This window comes from Natrix helvetica (assembly GCF_964273705.1).
Source record: "Natrix helvetica genome assembly, chromosome: 10".
NCBI classification, from domain to species: domain Eukaryota; kingdom Metazoa; phylum Chordata; class Lepidosauria; order Squamata; family Natricidae; genus Natrix; species Natrix helvetica.
In genome coordinates this window covers 19650195-19677498 of record NC_138561.1, presented here as the reverse complement: position 1 = coordinate 19677498, position 27304 = coordinate 19650195, and the positions used below count along the sequence as shown (strand labels likewise).

The 27304-nt window shown below is 40.2% G+C and overlaps 1 protein-coding gene across 4 annotated transcripts in view; it reads left to right on the top strand.

Annotated features, from left to right (window-relative positions):
• LOC309397464 (uncharacterized protein) overlaps window positions 1–27304 on the top strand; it is a 169489-nt gene that overhangs the window by 52955 nt on the left and 89230 nt on the right. For all 4 annotated transcript variants that reach the window (XR_014176262.1, XR_014176263.1, XM_081963504.1 and 1 more), the window contains exon 2: window positions 23217–23301. The gene's annotated coding sequence lies outside the window, so the exon portion shown is untranslated. The remainder of the gene's footprint in view (window positions 1–23216; window positions 23302–27304) is intronic.

The following is a 27304-nucleotide window of genomic DNA, read 5'->3' as shown; positions in this document are numbered from 1 at the left end:
AGGAGAGGTAGTGTCACATGATTCATGGCTTCCTATATAATACAAATGTGCTTTTGTCATATGCAGTTGCTCCAAATGACACAATGTGTATTGTTTCTGTGACGAATCAGAGTAGAAGAATCATTGAAGGATCACAGACAACCATTTTTTCAGAGCGATCTGTTCTGTGGCTGAGAACATCAGAAATGTTCCTTTCCCCCCTTCAGTTGGAAGTGGGGGGGAATCCCAAAGCTCTACTAAACAGATAACAGAATAACTTTTGCTGATCTATATATTTACTACAAGAAGTATTAAAAAAAACCCTGAAAGCTGTAAATTGTCTTTTGCCATGGAAATCTAATTTATTCCTACAAATATGTGCAAAAAATAATAAATTGCATTTTGGAAGGTCAATAAATTAAGAACTTTCTCTCCCAAGGACTGCTAAAAATCAAATGTAATTACATAGATGGCTATATTAGAAAATGACTAACAGGAATGTGGTTAAACTATCCATAGTCAAATTAGGGCTAACTTGTCTTCTATTGTGCTGAAATCTGATTGTCTATGTTTTATTGTATGAAAGCCTAAAGCGGGAACAATTTAGTTCTAATTGTACTTCCCTGTTTTTCAAATGTGACTGTTTTTAATAGATGTCACAATCATGAAGAATCTGAGAGCTTTTCGTATGCTAATCTATTTTTCAATGTGCAAATTATTATTTTTAAATGCGCCCTCCGAAGTACCATTCATTAATATGTTTTTTTTTTTAAAAAAGAATCTTGACTGTAGATAGATATGCCAAAATGCTTAAATGCTTAAACCAATAATTGCGGTTATACCATATATTATTTTAATGTACTCAATGTCTGTAGCATCTGAGCTGAGTTAGTCGTGGTCTCTTTTGGTTTGCATCAAAATAACTACCAAAATGGCGAAGGGCTATAGAATTGGAAAAAAAAAACCCACCAGCATCTGTAATCCAGAGTAAAGATAAAGAAGTCCCTGCAGGTTTTATTCTGCTAGTTGTTGCCGACTCAAAATCACTGAGCTTGCACTCTCCGAAGACATTTCTGTGGTCATGTGGCAAGCATGACATCACACAACGCTGCTATCTTCCCTCCAAAATGCTACTTTTTCTACTTGCGTTTTTACGTGCTTTCGAACTGCTAGGTTGGCAAAGGCTAACCCAGTGAGGAGGTTGGGGAGGAACATGGGCCAGTCCTGGGATCTGAGGGAAGCTCAAACGAAGGCTCTGCGTTGGAGGCAGAGAGAGAGTTAGACAGCAGCGAGGCAGAGGAATAGCTGGAGCCTGTTCCCAGTGTGCGCATGCGCAAAGCTGCCAGAAGACAAGAAGAACTAAGAAAGCAGGGTCAACTTAAGAGTAAAGCCACATTGGAGGTGATTGGCCCCCTCCCAGAGGAAACAAAAGAGGAATGAATAGGGAATGGGCTTTTGCAGGAAACAATTCGTTCATTCGGTCTGGAAAGTTCTGTTTCGGATTATAAGAGACTCTGTGCCAAGTTCTGCTTTGCCTTGTGTTTGGAAGCTAGTTATCTGGCAGCTCCCCAAACGAGATAAGGTCCGTGTGGATAAACATTCTTCTGAAAGACTGTTTTGTCAGGACCAATACTTTGTTTCTTGCTTTCTAAGGAAGCCTGGGTCAGAACACCTATTTATCTACTCACATTTGCATGTTTTTGAACTGCTAGCTTGGCAGGAGCTGAGGTGAGGACAGGAGCTCACCCTGTCACATAAAGCTCAGATCTCAAACCTGGGCTGCCGACTTTCCAACTGAAACCCAGCATCTTAACTGCTGAGCCAGTAACTAGAGTGACTGGTAACCAGTAATGTTTTGACCATTCACTGCCCTCTTTCAGCAACGAAACATATCAGCAGTGAAATGGGGCAGTTATGTCTTAGCTCATTCTAGATCTCATCCAAGGAAATTCTCAGACATCCAAGTCATGGTTGTCCCAAAGGTGATTTTTCAAAAAAAAAAAACAACACACCTGGGTTTTCTTTGCTTTTCCTTGAAGACCTTCAGTCTGAACTGAAGAAACTTCTTGGATGAGAAGCAAAACCTCTTCAAGGAAAAACGAAGAAAGTCCAGTTGCCTTTCAGAAAAGCAGCTTTGGGACATAGATTTCATCCTCCTCCTGAAGCCACATGTGTCACATGTGCATATATTTCCAGAGTTGATATTTGGTGTCAAATCCACTTCCATCTATAGTTAACAAATATTTGCAGGTATGAAACCTCACAGATTATTTCTTGGGAATTGCGAGTCTCGGATCTGGGTGAAAATGAGAGACAAGTCCCAAAGCTGCTTTTTCAAAAGGCAACTTTTGTATTTCCTTCGTTTTTCCCTTGAAGATCTTTTGCTTCTCATCCAAGAAGCTTCTTCAGTTCTGGAATCGGTCAGAATTCAGTTAGATTCAGTCCAAACTGAAGAAGCTCCTTGGATAAGAAGCGATACGCCTTCAAGGCAAAACAAAGACACTCCAGTTGCCTTTTGAAAAACCACCTTTGGGACCTAGATCTCACCCTGAAGCCTATTGCTTGTATGATGGGGACCCCTGTTTAAGTCAAACATTCTGGTATCTCACTGACAGTCTATTGTTTGCTACCTTGAACAAAGAGAATCTTAGCAGAGAAATGGTTAAAACCTGTTTTTATATCCATCCAGCATAGCTGATGTATAATATCTATTCTATATATATATATATATATATTTGGCCTTAAGTGGATTCAAGCATTGGGGTTGTAAAGATTTTTCTTCCTCTTCTTCCGACTACAATATCCCTGTAGAGCAGGTTCTCCCAATACAAATAAATTTGCCTCCTCTTTTTATTTGAAAGCTATAAGAAAGAGCTTCATCTCTAAAGAGCAAATAACACCTAGAACTCACGCCAGATGCCAAGAAATGTTGCGGTTTTGATTCCTAAAAATAAAAATTCAAGGGGGTTCAATAAAATGCAGACGCCGTTTTCCTCAGTGGAAATTAAAAGAGCCCAGGGAAGGGTAGGGAGATGGTGACCTTCCTAATTAAAGCTGTAGCAACTGCAGGAATCCACTTTTTACAACCACCTCTGTCTTGCTGTGCTGAGAACAAAGCTGCCTTCCATTAATATTTCATTTTTTTTCCTTTTATACCATTCTAACAATGCTCCGTGTTCTGTCTAAGGCCTGGAAAGGCATGCAGAGCTATGTTAGTTACGGTTTAAATAATTGACATCCTGATTGTGTTGTAGCTTCTGAATGGGGCATAGCGTGTTAGTAGCTCTACGTATAATTACCTTCATTGATTGCTACACTTTGGGTAGAGCATCATCAGGGGTGGTAGATTCAGCAGAAGAAGAAGGGGAGGGGGGGAATGTAAGGTTTGTCTTCCAAATGACGTTGGGTGGCTTTTGTTTCTTCTTAATAAGGTAATTTAGAGCCGACATGAAAAATTGGGGAGTTTTTTGGCATGGATGCTTAATGTTTAATGACAATGGAGAAGTCTATCACTCTGGACAACTGGGCCTTTCAGAAATTATGAGTGTTCTCAACCACAAAGGAGATATAGAACATCAATGTCATCAACACCGGTTAGTCTAAGGCTCACATCTGGGCCGCGAAAATCTAAGCCCCCACTAGATGGGAGCAGACAAATTCAGCAGACTTTAGCTTTCTCCTGCCATCTTGTGGGCACGTGGAGTTTTGCTGCCTGGATCAGGTAGCCTTATTTATCCCAGCAGATATCACTAAGGTTCATGTGTCCAGGAGAGCAAAATACAGTAGAAGTGTTGTACCCATTGACACCAAGTTTCATGTGGAGGTGTTATATTTTGGTAGACTAAAATCTGAGTTTTCAATTGATGTTCCTCTGAACTAGGAAGGTATTAAGCCATAATGCAGAAAATTTTTGTTACTGGGAAGGGTTATTTGGAATTCATCTTTGAGCCATTCTGAAAGTCTGTTTCAAGATATCCGGGGATCTCCCATTTAACTATCACTGTTTATGGTCATACAATCGCCAGTTAGATTTGTGTCCCTTCATTAAAAATAAGTAAAATAATAGTCTTATTGATCATGATCCAAAGAAATAATGCTGCTTACAAATGTTTTTCTTTCTTCTCCAATCTAATCTTGTTGTTTCCTGCTTGACTATCCAGATCTAAAAGAAACAGACTCAACATGTAAAATAAATATTTGAATGACTATTTAAAGGGGGGGGGGGAATCAATGCATAACCAACTTATTTTTGTTATTTAATAGAAATCCTTCACAGGGATTGTGGGTTTTGATGTTGGAAAGATGCTGAGGCTCCAAAACTTGACTTTGCCAAATTGATATTGAATTTGGTCCCGATTTTACTTTACTTCTTTCTTTTAAAATTCAGGCCATATCGTTCCATAAGAAAACCTGCTGCAATATTTATCACAATTGATTAAACACTTAGCCGACCACTTATTAATGAAAAATTAATGCAAAGAAGGGAGCCCATCCTTTATTTTTAAAGTAAAAATGGAATTTAAAAAAATCTCATTTCAGTCTTGGAAGAAAGTGAAAAAAGAAAGAAAGAAGGAAGGAAGGATGGATGGATGGAAGGAAGGATGGAAGTATTGTTTTTAAACTCCATCTAGTGTTGCATTTACAAGATGGATGGTCAGTTAAATTAAAGGAAGGAAGGAAGGAAGGAAAAGGAAAGAAAGAAAGAAAGAAAGAAAGAAAGAAAGAAAGAAAGAAAGAAAGAGAGAGAGAGAAAAAAAAAGAAAAAGATGTAAGTATTGTTTTTAAACTCCATCTAGTGTTGCATTTGCAAGATGGATGGTCAGTTAAATTAAAGGAAGGAAGGAAGGAAAAGGAAAGAAAGAAAGAAAGAAAGAAAGAAAGAAAGAAAGAGAAAAAGAAAGACAGAGAGAAAGAGAAAAAAAGAAAAAGATGTAAGTATTGTTTTTAAACTCCATCTAGTGTTGCATTTGCAAGATGGATGGTCAGTTAAATTAAAGGAAGGAAGGAAGGAAGGAAGGAAGGAAAAGGAAAGAAAGAAAGAAAGAAAGAAAGAAAGAGAAAAAGAAAGACAGAGAGAGAAAGAGAAAAAAAGAAAAAGATGTAAGTATTGTTTTTAAACTCCAAGAAAGAAAGAAAGGGAGAAAAAGAAAAGAAGGAAAGACAGAGAGAAAGAAACAGAAAGAAAGAAAGAAAGAAAGAAAGAAAGAAAGAAAAGAATAAATTAACAAGTCACTCCCCTTCTCCCACAGAGTTCCAATCTTTTTCCCACCTCCCCCCTGCATTCGGAGTAACTGTAGATGTAACAATATATTCATGTTGGCAAAATTATTTGCCTGTAGCCAAACTATCGAAAGCAAAGCTTGATGATGAGATATTTCTGACAGTAGTACAATAGTCTTCTTGACATCCAAAAGCTTTTGGTTATGTCAGGCTTTCCCCAAAATCTACAATGTGGCATTTCTTGCAAAGCCGCAACCCAAGAACTACATAATCAAAGGCCCATAATTAGAATCCTAACTTCAGTATCGTATTAAATTGGAAATCATCTGTATTATACTTGAACATGACCCTGAGAACTAGATACACTCATAATATTTGTCTTGGCAACCCGAATGGAAGCTACGGGGGCTGCAGAAGCATCCCAGGCTTAGCCGAGGCAATCAGAGTCCAGTGGTTACCTTTGTGCAACATTTCAAACGTGGCTAGTTTTAAACATGGCTACTTTGGGGTGCATAATCTCTTGTTGAACGCCATGTTGTGTACTTTGTGGTTTCAAGTATCGTGCAAGGGTCTACAAAGGATCTAATTCAGTAACCACAATTAGATATCATTTCAACTGTTTGTGCATATCATTTGTGCATATCATTCCAACTATTTGTGAGTGCACGTAGCAATAGCAATAGCCCTTAGACTTATATACCGCTTCACAGTGCTTTACAGCCCCCTCTAAGTGGTTTACAAAGACAGCCTTTTGCCCCCAACAAGCTGGGTCCTCATTTTACCCTCCTCGGAATGATGGAAGGCTGAGTCAACCTTGAGCCTGGTGAGATTCGAACTGCCAAACTGCTGACAATCAGCAATGCCTGCAGTACTGTACTCTAACCACTGCGCCACCATGGCTCATTAAATTGAAAATTGAAAATGGTTTGCAAAAGGAAAATCAGGGTGAAACTGTATGAAATGCAGAGAGAATTGGCTATTCCTCCAATTACACACGTTATTGAACCTGGCAATTAGGGCATAAGTTGTGATTGTTATAAAGCGGGTCACCATACAACTGGATCCGAAATTACAACCTTTTTTGCTGTAGTTATTAGCAAATGAATTGTGAATGCCATGGTCATAAAGTGAATATCGCAGTCGTTAAACGAACCCATTGTTCAGTAGGGCAAGTTTTTCCAGAAATCGGAAGCAAATATCAGTTACTACTGCTTTAAAGTCCTTCAGCAATTACTGTCAAATACACAATAATTTTCTGGAAAAAATTGATTTAAACAAGATGGAGCCCTGACTTCCTAGTCTTGTTTTTATTTACTTGTTTTTATTTATTGCCACAAGTTGTAAAAAGCTGCCTCGTTCTTGATTGGTTTTAAGGTTAAGATCACCCCATTCATCAGCGGAATAATGTTGTTGGTTTAGGGCACATCCACATTAACGGAATGAAAAGAGAAAATAATAACTGAACCCAAATCAACTTGTTCTCTTTTTTGTTTCCTCTGGTTCGTTTTGTTTTCACATCACTAATTCATCAATGCTCTACTCAATGCGTAATCAAACAGTTACATCAAGCAACTTCGATTCATGGATGGCGCGTCTTAATTTCATTCTGGACATCTGCAGGAAAGTGCTGTGACGGGCACCGAAACAATGGCGTCCTGATCACCTCTTTCTTCACAGCAAAAGGAAGCCAAGGAAAACACACATATACACACAAAAGGGAAACTATTATCCTTGACACAAATGGTACATTTTAGAATAAATTACTGGAGAATGCAAAACCCAATGCAGCCTGCTTCGTGGGAGACACGAATGTTATAATATTCTGTGGATGGGTGTTACATTCCGTCTGAAAGAGGGGGGGGGTCAATTAATTGGTTGTGTTGTACCTCCAAATTGAATGCACCGTGTAACCTGTTTGTTTTCAGAGCGGAGAGAGAGACTTGCGGGATGCCAAGTCTTGGACAAGAGACCAGAATCTCCCAACAGCCTTCAAACTATGGTGCGCAGTCAGCTGTAAAAACCCATTCAGGAGAGGAAACATTTTCCCATCCTTTATTTATTTGCATTTGAAATATTTATCTGGCATCTGAAGCATTCATAATAGATTGTCAATCTTTTGTGCCTCCCGACGAAGCTAGGTGACTGGGTACTTCAAGCGTTTCCCTCACCCTTACAATGTCGCCAACCATGTTATAATTCCTACAATTTACATTATAGTCTTGGCGTCTTCCTCTCTCTGCCCCCAGCTGGAGTGTTGGTAGAAAGTTGTCTCCTGAAAAGAAATAAAGAAGAAGAAAAATGTTTTAATTTTCTAGGCAAAGGACGACGTCTTTCTTACCTAAGTAAATTATTAAGTTTGGAACCTGAAGATTAAAAACTCTATCGGCCTGAAAATTCATGTCTTTCCTGATAATTGAAGGAAATTATTTATGCTGCATACTTTAATATTGTTTCGGGTCCAGATTAAAAGAGGGCTTTGAAATAGAGAGGACTCGGGGGACCAAACTAACCAAAATGTTCTGCCTGGTCCTTCAATTTGTGACCACTGGCTTCTCCATCAATTTTGCTTGTTGGAAGCCAGCTGAGAAGCTCACTAATAGTGGCCACATGACAGAAGGATGCCACAACTGTTGTAAATGCACAATGGTTGCCCAAGTGCTGAAATCAAAAACCACGGGACACTGCCACTGGTGTAATTCTCCAAAAGGTGGCTGGATTTCCTTGGTTTTTCTTTGAAAACATTTCACTTCCCATCCAAGAAGCTTCTTCTATTTGACTGGAGGGGAATGGAAAGAGGGAAGGATCAAATGGTTTTTTTTTTCTTTGAAAATTATTTGATCCTTCTACAAGTAGTTTTCGACTTACAACTATCCGTTGAAGTTACAACTCTATTCCCAACTCTAGAGAGTGGTGCTCATCTCTGTTTCAAAGCCAAAGAGCCAGTGCTGTCCAAAGACGTCTCCATGGTCATGTGGCCAGTATGAGTAAATGGCAAAGGTCCACGGAACGCTGTTCTCTTCCCACCAAAGGTGGTTCCTATTTTTCTACTTGCATTTTTTACATGCTTTCGAACTGCTAGGTTGGCAGAAGCTGGGACAAGTAACGGGAGCTCACTCCGTTACACAGCACTAGGGATTCGAATCACCGAACTGCCGACCTTTCTGATTGACAAGCTCAGCGCCTTAGCCACTGAGCCACCGCATCCCTCACTATAGACATATACAGAATCTCTATAGACAGTTGCAAATGTGAGAAAATGTTATAAGCCATTTTTTTCCCCGTGCCATGAAGAACTGATGGAAAAGATGCCATGTTGGTCACTAACCAACATTGTGAATTTACCTGATCAAGACATTAACTTTTTTTGCGGAAAACTTTCAAAATCCCTTCTTCGGTGTGTTTCCTTTTCTCACTCATTGAGTTTTGACATTTCTCAATTCTTTCATCTGTTCTATCGCAACCCCCTTTAAGGCTGCCTTGAATGTTTAATTATTTACTTGACAAATGCAAGATATTGTCGTGGCATTTGTTAAAACAATGTGTCTATACTATACATTGGGGGAGGTGAGAAAAAACCAAAGCCACAATGGAACATGACTCCGACTTTCGATAAAAGGCCGGATGGAAAGAAGAAACAGAAGAATCAGAGGAAGAGCGTAACAAAGCGGCTCGGGAGGCTGCGAGTTGTATACAAGCGAATATTCAATATCCACGGGGAATAACAGACAAAAATAATAAGATAATTTAGCATTCCGTATGAAAAGGCACACCTGAAGGAATGCAATTGTTATGGGATGGTTGTTGCCCTCCTCCCTATTTGCATTGAAGGTAATTGTTGGATTGCTTTGCTGGCAGATTTATTTGCTTGTTTGTTTATTTGTCAAACATGTACAAGAGAACAAGTATAGGTATGAACATAAACATGAACAAAGGGAGCAAATACAGATAAATGGGGACAGTAGGACAGGGACGGTAGGAACGCTGGTGCACTTATGCATGCCCCCTTTACGGACCTCTTCAGAATGCGGTGAAGTCCAAGACAAGAAGACAGGTTGAGGTTGAGGCTGTGAGGGTTTGAGGCTGTAACAACAGAGTCAGGTAGAGCATTCCAGGCTGTTGCTGAAGTCGAGTTTGAAGCCTTGAGTTTGTATCGATTGTTTGCCTGTGTATTATTGTGGTTGAAGCTGAAGAAGTCATTGACAGGCAAGAGGTTGTAGCAGACAATTTTGTGCTCTATGCTTAGATCGGACCGCAGGCAGCACAGTTCCAGGTTGACCAAGCCCAAAATTTCAAGCCTGGTGCCATAAGGGATTCTATTGTGAGTAGAGGAGTGGAGGACTCTTCTCGTGAAATAAATTCAGTCGAACCAAGAAATAGTTTGCATTAGCTCTGGCAGAAGAAATGATGATGATGGTGTTATCAATTCAGTTGTGTTCAACTTTTGGCCAATTCTATGGGCCAGGTCTTCTAATCTTGCATTACCTGTTTGAGTTCTGGGTGGTGTCAACTTTGATGGTGTGCAGCCATCTTGTTCTTGGGCAACCTGGTCTCCTTTTATTGCTAAGAAACATTCAGAAGAAATGTTAGCATATTTAATAATTAACTATTTGCTTTGGCTGTCAATTATCCATCAATTGGCGAGGATCACGCAGTGTTAGTACTTCGAGCCTTTATCTGAAAATTAGAATTAGAGAAGATTTCTGAATGTAATTTTCCGCTGTGGTTTTCACCATATGGAACATCCTTTGCCCAAAGTGAGGCTGACTCCAAACCAATTGGCCTACAAGAAGGACTTCAAGTCATGGTTTTGCCAATAGGCCTGGGTATTCTATGATAAAGGGAACCTGGAAGATGGCTACAAGATGGTTAATTGGGATTCAGACTCAATATGGGTGAATTTTTTCCCCACTTTTTAAAACAAATCTTCTTGGTGTATTTTGTTTGTATTTTTAATTGGTCTTTTATCTGTTTGTATTGGTTTAATGTCTACACCACCCAGAGCCACTACATGCAATGGGCAGCTCTATAAATATGAAAGGCTCCCATGATGAAACACCCAGACCTTCTAAAGGCAAGTTGTTCCATTGTTTGATTGTGGTCAATGTCAGAAAATTTCTCCTTATTTCTAGATTGAATCTCTCCTTGATGACTTTCCATCCATTGTTCCTTGTCTGGCCTTCAGGGGCTTTGGAGAATAGCCCCCTCCTCTCTGTGGCAGCTCCTCAAATATTGGAACACTGCTGTCGTGTCACCCCTGGACCTTCTCTTCACATCCCTAGTTCTTGCAACTGTTCTTCATATGTTTTAGCCTCATCTTGGTTGCTCTTCTCTACACTCTTTCTAGAGACTCAACTGGTGAAAGATGATTATGTGTTTCAACTATGCACTAATTAATATTTGTCGTGCCGTTGCCTTCTCCGCTTCATGTAGCAAGCAGAGACGTATGCTAAAAATGCAAGGTCTAGGAACAGACAAAAATTCGGTTTAGTATTTAAACAACATGAAATTTCACAAATTTAACACGTTTCTTTAAAAACAGAGACAAAATTTAATATGAGGGTGCTTGGAGTTTTTTTTTTTTTTTCAAATTGGCTATGGGCTTTTCTTATAGGAACACAGCACTATCTAAAGTCCAGACTGGACTCTATTGGTGAAGCTCCATCACAACAATAGCACTACACAACTATTCTCTGAAACATTGCAAGTTCCTTGGGCTAATGGCAAGGAACTTTCAAAGGCTGAGAAAGTTCCAGGCAAATATTCTATGTGAGACATTTGCCAAGAGGGATAATGAAAGCTTCAGCATCTATTTCCCCAAAGGCGTTTGTTCATCAAGAGTTGTCTTTTTTTTTTCTAAATTCTTTTTTTCCCCTGAGAAACGACTGTCTCCTCTCCTGTTATTGTCACAGAGTACTAAACAAAACAAGAGAAACAAAGAAAAGAGGTAAAAAAAAAGAAAAGAAAGAAGGAAGGAAAATCTTGATTGTGGTTTTTTTTTTAAAGAAAAGTGAAGGGAGAGGGGAAAAAAATCCTGACTTCTGGTTTTTGGAGGAAGAGAAGGGCCAATTTTTTATATTAGAGTAAGAGCTTTGAGATCAGCAGCTGTGGGATTACATGGGAGAGGTTTGTAAAAAAAAGAAAGGAATCAATAGCGGAAGCTGTTCAGAGAAAGGAAAAGAAAGGACAGCTAACTAGGCCAGATTGTAACAGTTCTGCAAGCAGCCACACTGCTCACCTTACAACAGCGCAACCCTGCAAATTATTAAATAATAAATCACAAACTGTCGAACAGTCTTCGGTGGACAGAATGCGTTTGACTGTAAAGCAGACAGAGGGCTATGAATTATTCACTTCTCAAGCAAAGATAAAACAAGCTGGGAAGAAGTGAGAGAAATTCTTCCAAATCTTTCCCCTCCCTCCCTCCCTCTCTCCCTCCCTCTCTCTCTCTCTCTCTCTCTCTCTCCACATATGCCTGTGTGCACATTGTATGCACATGTTGGAGAGGAAAGAACTTCCAATGGATAGAGTTGGAACTAAAATGAAGGAAATTGCTACAATGGAGGAGAAATGCTGACGGGAAAGTGAGTGCCTCAGAATGAATAAGTAACATCTGAAAGTGTAACACCCATGCAGACGTGTGTGAGTGTGTGGACACAGCGTGAGCTGTGAGCCGCGTGCTTGTGTTGAGCGCGGGTTGCAGTAGAGGCGCTTCACTTGACGAGTCATCAAAGCAAAATGCCTCTTTGAAACGATGTATGCCCGTAATATATACGTACCTATATAAAGGTAATCCTTGTCTTATAACCACTCGCTTACAACGGCACTCCAAAAAGTGACTTACGACCGGTGCTCACACCAATGGCCATAGCAGCATCTCCATAATCATGTGATCACCGAGGGATAGCTTCAAAATCATGTGAAGTGATAGTACCACTTTATACCACACTGCATCCAGTTCTGGTTACCATGATACAAAAAAGATGTTAAGATCCTAGAAAGTATGTAGAGCAATCAAGATAACAATGGGCCTGGCAGTGGTGGGATTCAATTTTTTTTACTACCGGTTCTGTGGGCGTGGCTTGGTGGGTGTGGGTGTGGCTTGGTGGGCGTGGCAGGGGAAGGATACTGTAAAATATCCATTCCCTCCCCACTCCAGGAAAGATTGCTGCAAAATCCCCATTTCCTCCCGATCAGCTGGGACTCGGGAGGCAGAGAATAGATGGGGGTGGGGTCAGTCAGAGGTTGTATTTATCAGTTCTCCAAACTACTCAAAATTTCCAGTACCGGTTCTCCAGAACTGATCAGAACCGGCTGAATTTCACCTCCGGAGCCTGGGGACCAACCCATATGATCAATGATGGAAGGAAGTAGGTATGTGTAGCCCATCAAAGAGAAGGACTAGGGGTGATATGATAGCAGTCTCCCAGTACTTGTGGGGCTGTCCCAGAGACGAGGGAGTTGAGCTATTCGTCGAAGCACTTGAAAGAATGCCAAGAAATTCATTAAAGAGCAATCCAACGTAGAATTAAGGAGAAATCTCCTGACAATGAAAACAATTAATCAATGGAATGGTTTGCCTTCAAAAGTTGTGGGTGCTCCATTACTGGAGGTTTTCAAGAAGAGACTGGACAGCCAGTTTGGAATGATATAGGGTACCCTGTCTGAGAAGGTAGTTGGACTAGAAGACCTCCAAGGTCTTTTCCAACCTTATTATTCTATTTGACCTTCTAAGGTCAAAATCTGAGCACTTGAAGACCAACATGTGTTTACAACAGTTGCAATGTCCTGTTCCACACATTAACTACTATATTGCTGAAATCGTTTTCCCGGCAATCAAGATTAGAGCGGGTTACATTTAGTTTCTCTCTATTGATAGCCCTTGTGTTATTGTGGTTGAAGTAAAAGTAGTCATTAACAGGTAGGATGTTATGGCAGATTATCTTGTGCACTAAACTCAGTTCTCTCACAATGAAGAATTATGATCCTGTACTTCCAACTTTAGGGTGTTGGAATTTATCCCAGCTGTGGTTGACCATACAACAAGTAGATGGATCTTCAATCTAACTATCATCAGTGGAAAAGACTTTTGCTTTGGAATACCTGTCTTCTGTCTTTGGCTGGAAATCCATGTCTTCCCCCTCTCTCCTCTTCACATCTGAATTCTGAGGTGGTTTTGTCAATTAGCAAAGACATGAATCTGAGCTGATTATTTATAAAATATTTTACAGGAGAGGTTGTCTCGGAGCCATTGGAGAAATCATTTTTCTGGAAGGGTAAAAAAAAAATCCCATTATGCATCGGACTTACTTGAAAGTCTACGAAATTAGATTTTTTAAAAAAATACAATCGGAATAAAACTTAATGACATGCCTTTTCACTGATGTTTAATTCAGAAAGGAAGTTAATGAAAACTTGCCTGCTTAAACAGAAGAAAGGGAGGACTCCTTTGCACTTAATAAGTTGCTTAAACTGAATTTCATAATGAAAAGCTAATTTGCCCTTAGCCACAAGAAAATTTAAAAATACCTTTAAATGATTGTGTATTTTTGTCAGAATACCAGTGCTATGTGACTTGGGTTTTTTATATTAAAAAAGAGAGAGAAGCTACCCTTAAGCAAAATGAGACTATTTGAACAAGTTTTAGATTCTAGGTGTCATCAAGAGCAGATTTCATAAACGACACTAAATATGATTATGATCTTTTTTCAAGAAGCTGAGAAAGCCTTCTTGGATGAGAAGTGAAACCTCTTCAAAGAAAAATATCAGAAAGTCCGGTTGCCTCTTGAAAAAGCACCTTTGGAACAACTCTTGCTTTCAAAACCCAAAGCAAAGTGAACAAGTTGCTTATCCCACTCTCTGTCTTAGCCAAAAGAAGCTTCAGAGCATGTGTTCTTCATTCACAGCAACCTTCTCTAATAGTTCCACCAAGTTTTTCCTTAACCAAGACTTTACCTGGACCACAATGTCTTTTTCCTGGTTCACACTTCGCCACTGGTTTGTCGTTTCATCTTCATAGCTTTAGCCATTAGCTTGATGTCTCCTTTCTGGTTCACATTTAACATCTGTGAGTGCCTCACCACAAGAAAGATCTAAGTAGGTACTTAACAAGCAGTTGACATGCTAAGAGGAATATTATATGACCCTAATTCAGGTTAGCAGTAAGTTCTCAGTTAAAAGGTGTGCTATATTATTTTTTTTGGCAGGGATAATGGCCGAAAGAACCTTGGTGTCTTTCTATGACTGTGTCTTCATTATGACAATAAATTTGACAATAAATTATTGGTGATAGCATACTGTAAAGGCAATGGGAATGTCTACAGTAATGGTTGGTGTAACATTACTTACAAAAGAAATCAATAAAAATGGTTTAAAACATTAAGAAAAACAAGTGTTTATGTGGGTTTAAAATTGATGTAATTTCCTCCCTTCACCAACCTTCCTTTTAAACGAACAGCGTTCATTTCATTCTGTGAACATTGCTTTTGTTCACGTTTTTTTTTTCCTCCTGGATTTATTGGTGACGATTTCAAAAAAAAAAAAAGATTCTCTGTTCATACCACTAACGTGTGATCGAGTTATGACAAAATCTTTAATTTTATGTATCTTTTGTGACTAAAAGGGGTATCTTAATTTAACAGCTGATCCTTTTTAAATCCACATTGAAACAACTTTTGGTTTTTTTTTAATGCTGTTGTAAAACTCTTTGTATGATATTCATAGAAAATGTTTTATTAATTGCCATATGTTTATTGATTTCTCTTTCATGTTAGTTCTTTTGTTCTTTCTTTGTAGTGGCAAAAGATCTCACCGCATCATCATTTGCAACTTATCTAAGATGTCAAAGGTGTTCTTTTGAAGTTTATTATAGATCACATGTTGTACAGGCCTTTACCCTGGCATATTTACAAAAAAAAAAAAAATAGAACAGGAAGAATATATACTTTATATACTTTGAAAGCTCACAAAATAATGGGGATCTTGCTGGTTAGGGAAAGGAATTTGTGATTGGTTGTTGTTCTCCTCTTCCTCCTTCTCCTTCTGCTTTTTCTCCTTCTCCCCTTCTTCTTCTTCCTCCTCCTCTTCTTCATTCTCCTCTTCTTCTTCCTTCTTTTTGTTCTTATTCCTCCTCCTCTTCTTCTCCTCCTCCTCTTCCTCCTCCTCCTCCTGAAAAACTGAAAAAGTTCTATCCTTCTTAGCTTTGATGCAAACCAGAGAAGAATGTGGAAGCCTTGCATTTTATTAAGATGGGCTTCTCCTCGTTTTTCTGAAGCTCGTTTCCACTTGCAAAGCTTTTTTTCCAGCTTCTCTATTGCTTCATTCTGTTTCCCACCCCATCAAATGCTTGGCATTAAACTCTGCATGGGTCTCATTTGAATCACCTTGAGATCAAAGTGTAAGGGGGGGTTGTATTTGGGAGGGGGAAAAAACTGTCAGACGAAAAAGATCTGCTGACTTAGACATCAGCATTTAAAACTCAGAAAATTTGATCTTTCTGCTTCTTTTAAATCAAGGCTACTTGTTTTACTTACCGCTGGAAGCACCGAAGTTTGAAGAAGCAGTTCTGAGGTTTGAATAAAAGAAAGTTAGATTCAGGGATCACAAAATTCAGACTGTTCTCTACTCTCCAATCATTTACATTATATTTTCCCCTTCTAAATTTGCTAGAATGTTTAGAAACCCCTGGAGGCTCAGTCTAAAGGCTTTCACCTAGTAGATACAGTCCATTTTGAATTTGTAATGATGTACAGATCAGTTGCTGTGATCACCCACCGGTAAATTCTTGGCCAACCAAGAATGCAATAATGACACTTTGTCTTTTTCATTTGAAACTCCAGGCAAAATTCTCTTCCCACTCCACATGACTATTTAGTCCACCATAAGTTGATAAGCCAAATCCAAATAGACCAAGCATCAAGCTCAGTCCTCCATAATGACTGGCTAAAGATAGGACAAACTAGCTTTAGCCACTGAGTATGATGTAGCATGAATGTCCTAGGTTTGCTCTGGACCAAAGATACATCTTGGTTCTAGAATCATGCTTTAGCTGGCTCAGTGGCTAAGATGCTGAGCTTGTCGATCAGAAGGTCGGCAGTTCGGTGGTTCAAATCCTATGCCGCGTAATCGAGTGAGCTCCTGTTACTTGTCCCAGCTATCTGCCAACCTCGCAGTTCGAAAGCAAGTAAAAAAGCAACTAGAAAAATAGGGACCACCTTTGGTGTGACAGTAACTGCATTCCGTGTGCCTTTGGCATTTCGTCATGCCGGCCACATGACCACAGAGACGTCTTCGGACAGTGTTGGCTCCTCGGCTTTGAAACAGAGACAAGCACCACTCCCTAGAGTCGGGAACGACTAGCACATACGTGTGAGGGAAACCTTGACCTTTTAAAGGTTAAAGTAAAGGTTGATTTAAACCACTGCTTTGTTCGGTGTGCCCTCCTAAGATAGTGGAATAAATATAAAGTAAGGCTCTCTGCAAAAAGGCCCCTTTGGGTGTTGTCCCAGGGAGGTTTTTTTTTTTTACAGAAAAGAGATGGTGGCGAGACCAACCTGGTGGACCGATGGTCAAATAACACAGTTCTGGTGACCCTATCTTCAAATCTGAAGAGGAGCTGGAATGAGTAACCACACTGAAGATGGTGTGTTGTTGTTTCCCCTCTGATAGATTAATCTTTCCTCCCCTCACTTCCAAGTCATTATTTTCTATTTCTTGAAACAGGCAGAGGCGGTAAGCGAGAAGTTCTCACGGGACCTACCTACAGAACATCAGTTTGACAGGGACTTTCTGATCAGCTCTTTCTCAACTTCCCACTCAACACACACACACATACACACACACACACACACACACACACACACGGAGAGGCACCCAAGCACAAACAAGAAAACACCCAACCACCAAGATAAGGACAATAGAATAAACAAATCCCAGCCCAGGATCCTTCTACCGCTGTCATCTTTTGATCTGATGGATTTGCACTTCCCCTCTTCCTTCTCCTTTGTGTGAAGTCTACACACACACACACACACACACACACACACACACACACACACACCAAGCCCCATCTGCTCCATTTAATGATTTCCGTTTGATGAATTTTTCTGCATTCATAAAGGGAAGTGCGGTCTCTGGGGGGGGGGCCTCCAGCAAACCCACCCCTACAATTCTTATCACCCTCCCAGCCCTTCTCTTTTCGCCTTTAACACGCCACACACAAATGACAGCTCTCTTTGTCCATCCAGGCCCGAATCCTTCACAAACTTTTTATTTGCAGGATCTGGGTGGTGATAGCAGACGAGGAGGTTGTATTAGATGCACAGCAGTCCAGCCGCCACAAAGAAACTAAGTACGTTCTCCCTCCCCACAATTTAATTATTATTATTTTTGCCTCCTGCGGAAATCCCAAATGGAATGAAGAGGAGAAGAAAAAATCCCTATGAAGAAATCCTGCATGGAATGGAAAGAAAGTCATCAAATCAAAATGATTTAGTTTACAATTGATAAATGATGCAAATGGTTCACAACTTACAACAGTCCATTTAGTGACCGTTCAAAGTTACAACATCAATGAAAAACATAGGGACTTAGGATTGTTTTTTTAACACTTCACAGCATCCTCATGGTCACGTGGTCAAAATTCAGGCATTTGGCCACTGACTCATATTTATGACGTTTGCGGTATCCCGGGATCACATTTTTTATCCCTTTTTGCGACGTTCAAACAAGCGAAGTAAACGGGGGAATCCAGCTTACTAATTTAACAGCTGCAATGATTCACTTAGCAATGGTGGCAAGGAAGGTTGTAACACAGGGCAAAAGTCCCTTCACAAATCGCCCACTTAGCAACAGAAAATTTGGGCTTTGTTGTGCTTGTGAGTCAAGGACTAGCTGTAATTATAAGCGTTATTGTAATTATAATTTGATAAAGTTATCAAACTATGGGTAAGGGTGAAGGTTCCCCTCGCACATGTGTGCTAGTCATTCCTGACTCTAGGGGGCAGTGCTCATCTCCATTTCAAAGCCGAAGAGCCAGCACCATCTGAAGATGTCTCCGTGGTCATGTGGCTGGAATGACTAAACGCTGAAGGTGCACGGAACGCTGCTCCCTTCCCACAGGGATGGGCTCTAGTTGGCGTTACTGCAGGTTCACTCATTTAATGGAAATCATTCTGCGCATGCGCATAACTCCAAAGAAAGATGGCAGCGGCGACAGCAGCAACTGGAGAAGCGGTTCAGGGGGGTGGCCAGCCTGAGTTGCTTCCAGTTCTGCAACTCAGGCCGGCATACCACTACTAGTTTGGCCAAACCAGGCCGAACGGGAAAGAACCCACCTCAGCTTCCCACCAAAGGTGGTTCCTATTTTTCTACTTGCATTTTTTAATGTGCTTTCGAACTGCTAAGTTAGCAAGAGCTGGGACAAGTAACGGGAGCTCCCTCTATTACACGGCACTAGGGATTCGAACCTCCAACCTTCTGATCGACGAACTCAATGTCGTAGTCACTGAGCCACCCCATCCCACTATATCAAACTATAGTATTTATTTAATTATCAAATTAATAAAGAGGAGGAGAGAGAACAAAAAGAATTCTCTTTGCTGGTGGCTGTGCCGTCACAGCTTTGTTAGGGCCCAACAGATGTCAAATATTATTCAATCAATATAGGTTTTACCCAAAGATCTGATGTTTTCAACAACAGCCATTAAAAATGTACAGAGGGCCCAGTTCAGAGTTCATGGTCTCTTGCTTTTAGCTGTAGCTTTTTTTCCCTCCCTGAATTATGTCAGGATCAATTTTATCTAATAGATATCACTTATCCTACATGATAATCAGCCTATCATAGCCCATTGATTACATGACAAGCCAATTTAAATCTGGGCCGACAGATAAGAAACACAAGGAGATCTCTTTTAAGAGTGGGAAAATCTTGTTTAGGTTTTTTTAAAAACAAAAGTAGTCCTCAAATTTTAAATTCTTAATACTGATTGCAGATAGGCAGACAACATGTTTAGGACACGAGGCAGCTGGACTTCCTTTGTTTTTCCTTGAAGACATTTCGCATCTTAGCCAAGAAGCTTCGTCAGTTCTGACTGAATTCTGACCGATGCCAGAACTGAAGAAGCTCCTTGGATGCGAAGAGAAACATCTTCCAAGGAAAAACAAAGGGAGTCCAGAAGTTGCCTTTTGAAAAAAAAAAAAACAGCTTTGGGACTTGTCTCTCATTTTCACCGAAATCCGAGACTCGCATTTCCCTAGAAATAATCTGCGAGGTTTTTATACGTGCAAATATTTCTTAAATATAGATGGAGGTACATTTGACACCGAATATCCTCTGGAAATTTCCAGAGTGACACAAGTGAAACAACTTCTATTTTTCATTAGTGCCACTATATTTGATTGGTCACATACATGTCATAAAACTAAAGGCTACACGTATCTAAACAAATATTCTCATTATTACAACTGACTTTGCTTTGAAGCCGCGGGACAATAACTGATTGATGACAGATTTTTGCCTAGAAGAGTTCATAAAATTGAAACCACAGACACACAGATACACACAGATAAACACAAACACAGCCATGAATGAACACACGTACAACTGTTCATATTTCACCCTGCTTTTTTAAAAAAAATGCATCTCCTCTTACAACTGTGGGAAAGAGTTTTCTGTATTTTTGCATTTCCTACGGCCTTGGAAATAAAATTGGAATTCAGCTCTGATTCCTGCCGTTTGTACAAAGGTTTGTTTCAGAAAGATTTTGCTGCTAAGGGGGGAAAAAAGGCAGAACGTTGGGTTTGCATTATTCCTTCTTTACAAACATGGTTAGCTCTCCAACTTTGCTTGCAATTTGGGGCAATGTACTGACCAGGGGTAGGCTTCAAAATTTTTAGTAAGGAGTTCTCTGCCTGGTTGTAGGGTTTGTGTGTCCCACGAGGGACCAATTCAACCGGGCCATGTTTCCACTGAGATCTGTTAAAGCTCCCAGAACACCCGTTTCATAATATGTACGCTTTTAGCTTGTGCTTCAAGTTATTTTCGAACCCATTTACATGCTTCCTATTTGAAAATAATGGAAACTCAGCGTGGGTTGCTTGAAAATGTGGCACACATGTGTCTTTATTCCCAAATAATCAGCTATTTCGGACTAAACCTATCAGGTAGCTTATGCATCAGGAAGATCTTTGCATTTTTTTCATGATTTCTTTTTCTCCATCCCTTTTCCAGTAATTAAAAAAAAAGTGTCAGGGAAAAAGACCATTATGGTATGTCATGCAATCTCTCTGAACTACCTATATTTACCCCTGAAAGTGAATTCTTGATAAGACCTTGGATATCAAAGAAGCAATAGATCAAAGCGGTTTTAATAAGCAACCTAGTGTTTGTAGAACCTGTACTTTCATGTCTCCTGTTTTGTTCAAGTTTTTAATTTCAGTTTCTCGCCACAGAAGGCACTTAAGATAACCATCAATAACCATATTGTCATGCTGAATCCTTTGATAATTTAACGTGTACACCTTAGTGAAACAAAAATGCTTTCTCTCCCCCCCTTCCAATCCTGATAACATTTGGACTTCATTGTGTTTTGCATGAATCGTAAATTAGATTTTTGTCGGAGGAGCTCCCCCTTTGGAAGGAACATTGTGGGCCGCGTTTTTCCTTGCTTAAAAAATTGATGGTGATGAAAATTTGGGGGGTGATTCCACAATATGCATGCCAGTGTGGGTATGTGTGCAAATGGGCACACTTATCTGAGTTTCACTGCTTCTCTATCTTCATTCGCTTTAGAATTGTCTGTTGGAGTTTGGAAGAAAATATTAGCATTAGGTCAGGGGTGGGCGTTATGGCCAGTTTGGAGAACCACCAAATCCCACTCCTGTCTGGCGAATGGAGAGGGGGCTTTTGGAGGAAACAATTCATTCCTTCAGTTATTTCAAGAGTGGAAAATCCTTTTTGTGACTATAAGAGACTGTGCCAAGTGTTGCCTTGCCCTGCGTTTGTTATCTGGCAACTCGCCAAGTGAGATAAGGTTCGTGTTGATAAATATTCCTCTGAAAGACTGTTTGCTAAGCCTTGCTGACTGAGAATGAAAGGAATTCACAGTCATTTAAATAAAAGAGGTTTTGTTGGGACGAAGACTCTGCTTCATGTTTGTTAAGGAAGCTTAGGTCAGAACACATACCATGTCCCATTATCCTGAACAGAAGAGATGCTCAGTGGTGACACATCTTCAGTCCGTGTGACCCAGATACTGTCCCTAGCAAGGCATACACAAGATCAGGGCAGGGTGCATCTTCTTTTATGAATCAGATGTCGGAGAAATATGATAATAGCCAGAAGTGGGGCAAGAACATTACTTTGATCACAAACGCAGGTAAGCTTGGATGAAAATTGGATGAGGTGCTATTTCCTTCTTGTTTGAACTCACTTGCAAATTGGCAAGAATGCCACACATTTGGTCCTCTCCGGAGAGCCAGAAGTGAGGGGAAGACGTGACTTACTCCATTTTTCATTTCTGGGTATGCTTCGCTCCAGCCTGGAGCCTGTCTCAAGATGTATACAGATATCCAGAAAGAAAGAAAAATCATATCCTGCTTTGATGAAAGCTTTAAAGACATGAATAAAATATGGAACTCGCCCCAGCTGGGTCCTGGAATACCAGCAGAATTCAAACCAGCTAAACCCAGAATAGCGTGAAGTTCACACCATTAAAAATAGCCTTCCAAGTTAGATTCCACCAATTTGGGCTTGTTGAGGAAGACTTGAATGAATGTGCTTCTCACATGATGGTGTGGGTCTGTTGTCCCTCTTTATTTAGTCCAGGGCCAGGAAAGCCTTAATTTTAAACTTTTACACTATTGGAGCTAAAGCATTTACAATATCTGTGTTAAAACATTTAACCAGATTCCTTTGTAGGTATCCAAATCAATTTCCATGTGCGTTTACACGAAGTCACCAAGTCCATCTTCCTTTGGAGCTTCAGTGAGTTCGAAATGACAGGCAGCTGAAAAATTAGTTACCCAACACGATAAAAAATTATTGTCTACCTTTTCCTTCTCCCACTCAAGAATTTAAGATTTCTCTTTGAAGAACTCTTCAATTAATGAAGCTTTCCAGAATATACTTAACCACTTCGTATATATAAATGAAGAACTGGAGGCAATCAAGGAATGTTTTCCACTTTTATGCTGTTATATGATCAGCGTTTTGATATACAAACATGAACTTTCCACATACATCATATGATTTCTAGAAGGGAAAGGAACAAAAAAAATACAATTAAGTCTTTTCTCAATGCCGTGGTATCATGGTTCTGCAAGATCTTTCAAATATATTTCATACTTTGTTACTCACCCACCTTCATTTCTTTTTATTTAAATTACGTAGATCAAACATTTCCATAACGGCTGTAACTAACATTGTTTTGGGGGGTATTTTTTTGGTCCTAAACAGATAATTGCCCATCTGGAAGTATAAAAGACATCTTGCAGAGCAAAGTTGAAATATCATTAATAAGGCGGATTGATTTACTCACAAATTCTTCTAGAAGTATGATTAATAAGCCATCCCCTGGTGTTAGGTGTGATCTTCAGATCTCCTGTCACAGCATGTCTTTATTTCGGAAACAACTGCACTGTTCAATCATTAATCATTACACTCCGCCAACGGTTTATCTGTGCTAAGGTTCCTGTGACGTTCCAAAACATTTTTTTTTTTTTGGAAGGGGAAATGGATAAGGATGAAGAGCGGCGAAAATGAGGATGAAGACAAAAATGCAGGAAAAAATAAAAATATCCTGTAGCATAAAGCTGGATGCAGCTTCATGGCTTTGGTGTGGCTGCAGTTGCAGGTTGCAACATAGGGGGAGTGGGGGAATAGACTATTTTCAGCTCGGTGCACGATGGTCCTTTATTTCTGCAACTTTCAGCCTAGGCTTCCCTGCAGGGTGTAATCAAAATGTGTTCAACTCACCAAAAAGCATTTCTTTACCTGATCGGCTGTTATAATTTCTTTGAAGGTGCCCTTTGTTGGAAGGAATCTACAAATCAAGTCTGATGTGGACTGAATACCACAAGATGGAACAGCCCTAAAGACTTCATAAGGTATTTTGTTTAAGTACTGGAAGTGGGCCTTTCCTTGCTTCCTTCCTTCCTCTTTCTTTCTTTCTTTCCGTCCTTCTTTCTCCCCCTCCTTCCTTTTCTTTTCCTCCCAGGATTCCAAGCCATTGCTGAATCTGAAACGCATACCCAAGCATCATCTGCAGATCTTTCTTTTCTGTAGATGTTCTGAACTTCGGAAGTCAGGGCTGTAGACAGCCTTACATCTGCAAGAAAACCCCAAGAGAAAAGGAGATCTGTTTCCAAACTCAGAAGTGGGGTGGGGGACACAACAAACCGACAGAGTCTGCCCACAATGCTTGTCCTCCATTTTAAACCACAAATAACTCATCCATCACATACCGTGTGTCTTTTCCCATCCCAGCGCCAACCACCAAAGGAATGAAAGAATGTGCAAGAAACAAGCATGTGTGCTAACCAGCTAATGATTTGCTTTCTTTTGTCTTCTGCAAACGTGGTTATCCTGAAGCCCCCACCCCTCAAGAGTGTTACAAACGTCCTAAATCGGAATCAGGCAGTGTAGAAGATGACCTTACTCGGTTTCTCCAGTGTAAAACTACACGATTAGTGCAGGAAAGGAGCAGGATGCACACGGGGCAGAGGCAAGGTCTTCTCTCAGTCCATTAACCACCTTCAGAATTATCAGACCCCATCAGTGTCCCAGGCCAGTTGGGCTAAGGCCTTCAGACCTTTTTGGAAAGCCAAAATATGGGTGTGGATCTCACTTCACAGGGGCACAACATACTAGAGGTTGGAAGCCATGGTAGAAAAGGCTTTTCTCCTGGACCTTCCCCCCTCCCAGACAGAATTATTTGACCGATGGGGTCCACAGCATCCTGTGGTGGTGCAGTGGTTAGAATGCAATTTTGCAGGCTAATTCTGCTAACTGCCAGCAGTTCGATTCTCACCAGCTCAAGATTGTCTTAGCCATCTCTCCTTCCGAGGTCAGTAAAATAATGATGCAGATAGTTGGGGGCAAGATATCGACTCTATAAACTGCTTCAAGAGGGTTGTAAAGCACTATGAAGTGGTATATAGGTCCAAGGGCTATTGCTGTTGCTCCTTCTGCCAGCAGGGATGGGATGGGCCAATCCCATTGGGGAGAGACTGTTCCTCAGATACAGTAGGTTGGATCATAAAGAGCTTTAAAAGTAACACCTTGAATTGGACCCAGAAGGAAACGAACAACCAGTGAAGATCACATAACAGTGTTGTAACATGGGCCATCCTAGAGGCCCCTAAGAGCTGTCTGTAGCCTGTGCCATTTGCCAGGGATTTCCTTGTCAGATCGTTTCCAACTTTTCATTTCTTCTGTCTGTCTGTCTATCGATCTGGTCTGTCGGTCTGTCGGTCTGTCTGTCTTGAGAACTTGTCCTTCCATTTACCAGCCATTCTTCATCAGGCCAATGATAATGCATGAAATATATCAACTGAGTCAATTATGCGGGGGGGAAAAACCTGTCAGTTATTGCACAGTGTAGTGTATTGCGGTGTGTTAAAGCTGAGTATTACTTGGTGATTGAAACCTTAATCACTTGCAGAAAATTTAATGGAACAACCTAGGACTAGAATGCTTTTCTCCACTGACACGTGCAGGATTTGGACTGATCCACTCATCCTTAAATACACCTTTGTGTAGATTAAATGCAAACATACACTGTTCTTTCTTTGCTTACATTTACAGCATTAATTTGCTAGGCATCCAAAGTACTGCATCCAAAGAAGCAGCTCATCAACTCCAAAGCTCATAATCCATAGTCATATTGGCGTATTATGGATTGCTTCTTTCCCTACTGCCTCTACAGAATAATACTTTCTTGTATTATTCCATTTTTTTCCTCCTCAGTTCATTAATCAATACACTCAATGTTCATTCGTCTTTTTCCTTATGCTTAATTAATTGCTTGTATCATTGCTTCTGGGGAAGTAGATCTCACGTGTTGTTTTACTATCATTTGGCTAATATGAATTGCAACAAGGTATTAGTCTTTTCCTTGTGTCAAACCCTACCTTTAATGGGTGTGGAAGCTGCTTGTAGGTCTTACTGTTGTCTCAAAGTTGTATTTGTTGATCTACTATGGTTATACTAAGGGGTTTCTCTGTCCATCTCATGTTTGCCCCTCTAAAGATGTTTATTGGATTAGGGGATTTGAGGCTGAAACATACGAAGAATCATTGCAGGAACTGGATATGTCTAGTTTAATGAAAAGAAGGACTAGGGGAGGTATGATAGCAGTCTTCTAATATTTGAGGTACTGCCACAAAGAAGAGGGGAGTGTCAACCTATTTTCCAAAGCATGAGAAGGCAGGGTAAGAAGCAATGGATAGCAACTAATCAAGGAGAGACCCAATCTAGAACTAAAGAGAAATTTCCTGACAGTGAGAACAATTGATCAATGGAACAACTTGCCTCTAGAAGTTGTGGGAGTTCTACGCTGGATGTTTTTTAAGAAGAAATTGGACAACGATTTCTTTGGAATGGTATAGGTTTTCCTGCTTGAGCAAGATTTGGACTGGATACCTCCAAGGTCCCTTCCAACTCTTATTCTATTCTATTCTATTCTATTCTATTCTTCTATATCCTATCCTATCTTATCATATTTTATTCTATTCAAGAGGAGTTGGACTTGGGCTGCTTGTGGGAACATTATGAGTCTAGGATGATTCCTCTCTTGATTCTATCCCCAGGCTCTACCACTCCTTCTCCTAGAAGAGACAAAGGTTCCAATCTTGCCTTTTTTCCATCAATGAATCCAAGACAATAGATATGAAATTCATTACAAGTTACCCTCCCCTTGTCGTAGAGTGATTCAAATCTGCTTAGCTTTTCTAAAGACCTCAAGATAATTTATTATTAACATGGTATGGAAGAATAATAACAAAACTGACCAGCCCACTCACAATCCTCCCCCCCCAATAAAAACAAACAAAAATTAGAAAAGCAGTGGTTTTACTCCATCCTTCTCTTCTGAGGACATTGTTCTTTCTTAAAGCTGTCACCCAATATTCACATGTCAAATTCCTGCTTCCTTTGAAAAAGTGGCTGATGCATCATTTTAGCTATATGATCTTCAGTTCAAAGTGTTGTTGTTTCTCAAACAACACATCCTTCTAACTGCTCTTTCCATGAGATCTGGTAGACCTCATCTAGAGATCACCAGAACCGGATAAAATCTTCTAATGCCCAATTTTATAAAATATGTAGACTTGTTTGTTTTTATTATTTCAATCACTTTAAATGCCACCTGATTTAAGACAATTCTGGAAGGTTTAGATTTTAAAAATAAGCATCTTGCAATGAAAAGAAAAGGTTTTGAGCATAATTGTTCCACCTTGCTTTTTGAGTGCCTTATTTCATCACCAGTATTTAAGGAGAATATAATTTCACGAGGAGGGGGGAAGGAGATGGGGAGGAGGAGATGGAATCAGGGAGAGAGGAGGAGGAGAAGGAGAAGAAATGGAGATGGAGTCAGAGAGAGAGGAGGAGTAGGAGGAGAAAGAGGGGAAGAAAGAGAAGGAGAAGAAGAGGAGGAAGAGAACTGTGGGCTCCTTTGTGCTCTCTTGGTTGTTTTCTTGCAAATGCTTTATTACCAAAACTAAGTAACATCATCACTACCAAGGACCCTCTCAGATAGGATAGGTTTTGAACCTGATCACTTCCTGCCTCAAATTATTGAAATTCAGGTTCCAGAGTTTTTAGCCAGTACAATCGCTGTGGAAAATCCAGGAAAGTGAAGAGTGTACTCCAAGACTTGATGAAAAGTGACCTAACATAATTCCTGGGATACTAAAACATCATAACTCTTCCCTTGAAAAATCTTCTCTAAATTCTAATTTCCCAAGATGCTTCAGGAGGAGGATACCATGACAGTTACCTCCAGAAAGCCAATCTAGCTACACAAAGGAGCCCATCAACCCGCTTTCAACGCGAACTGCCCGCCATCGGGGTTCCTTAAGAGCGATTGCACTATTTATATTCCATTTGTCT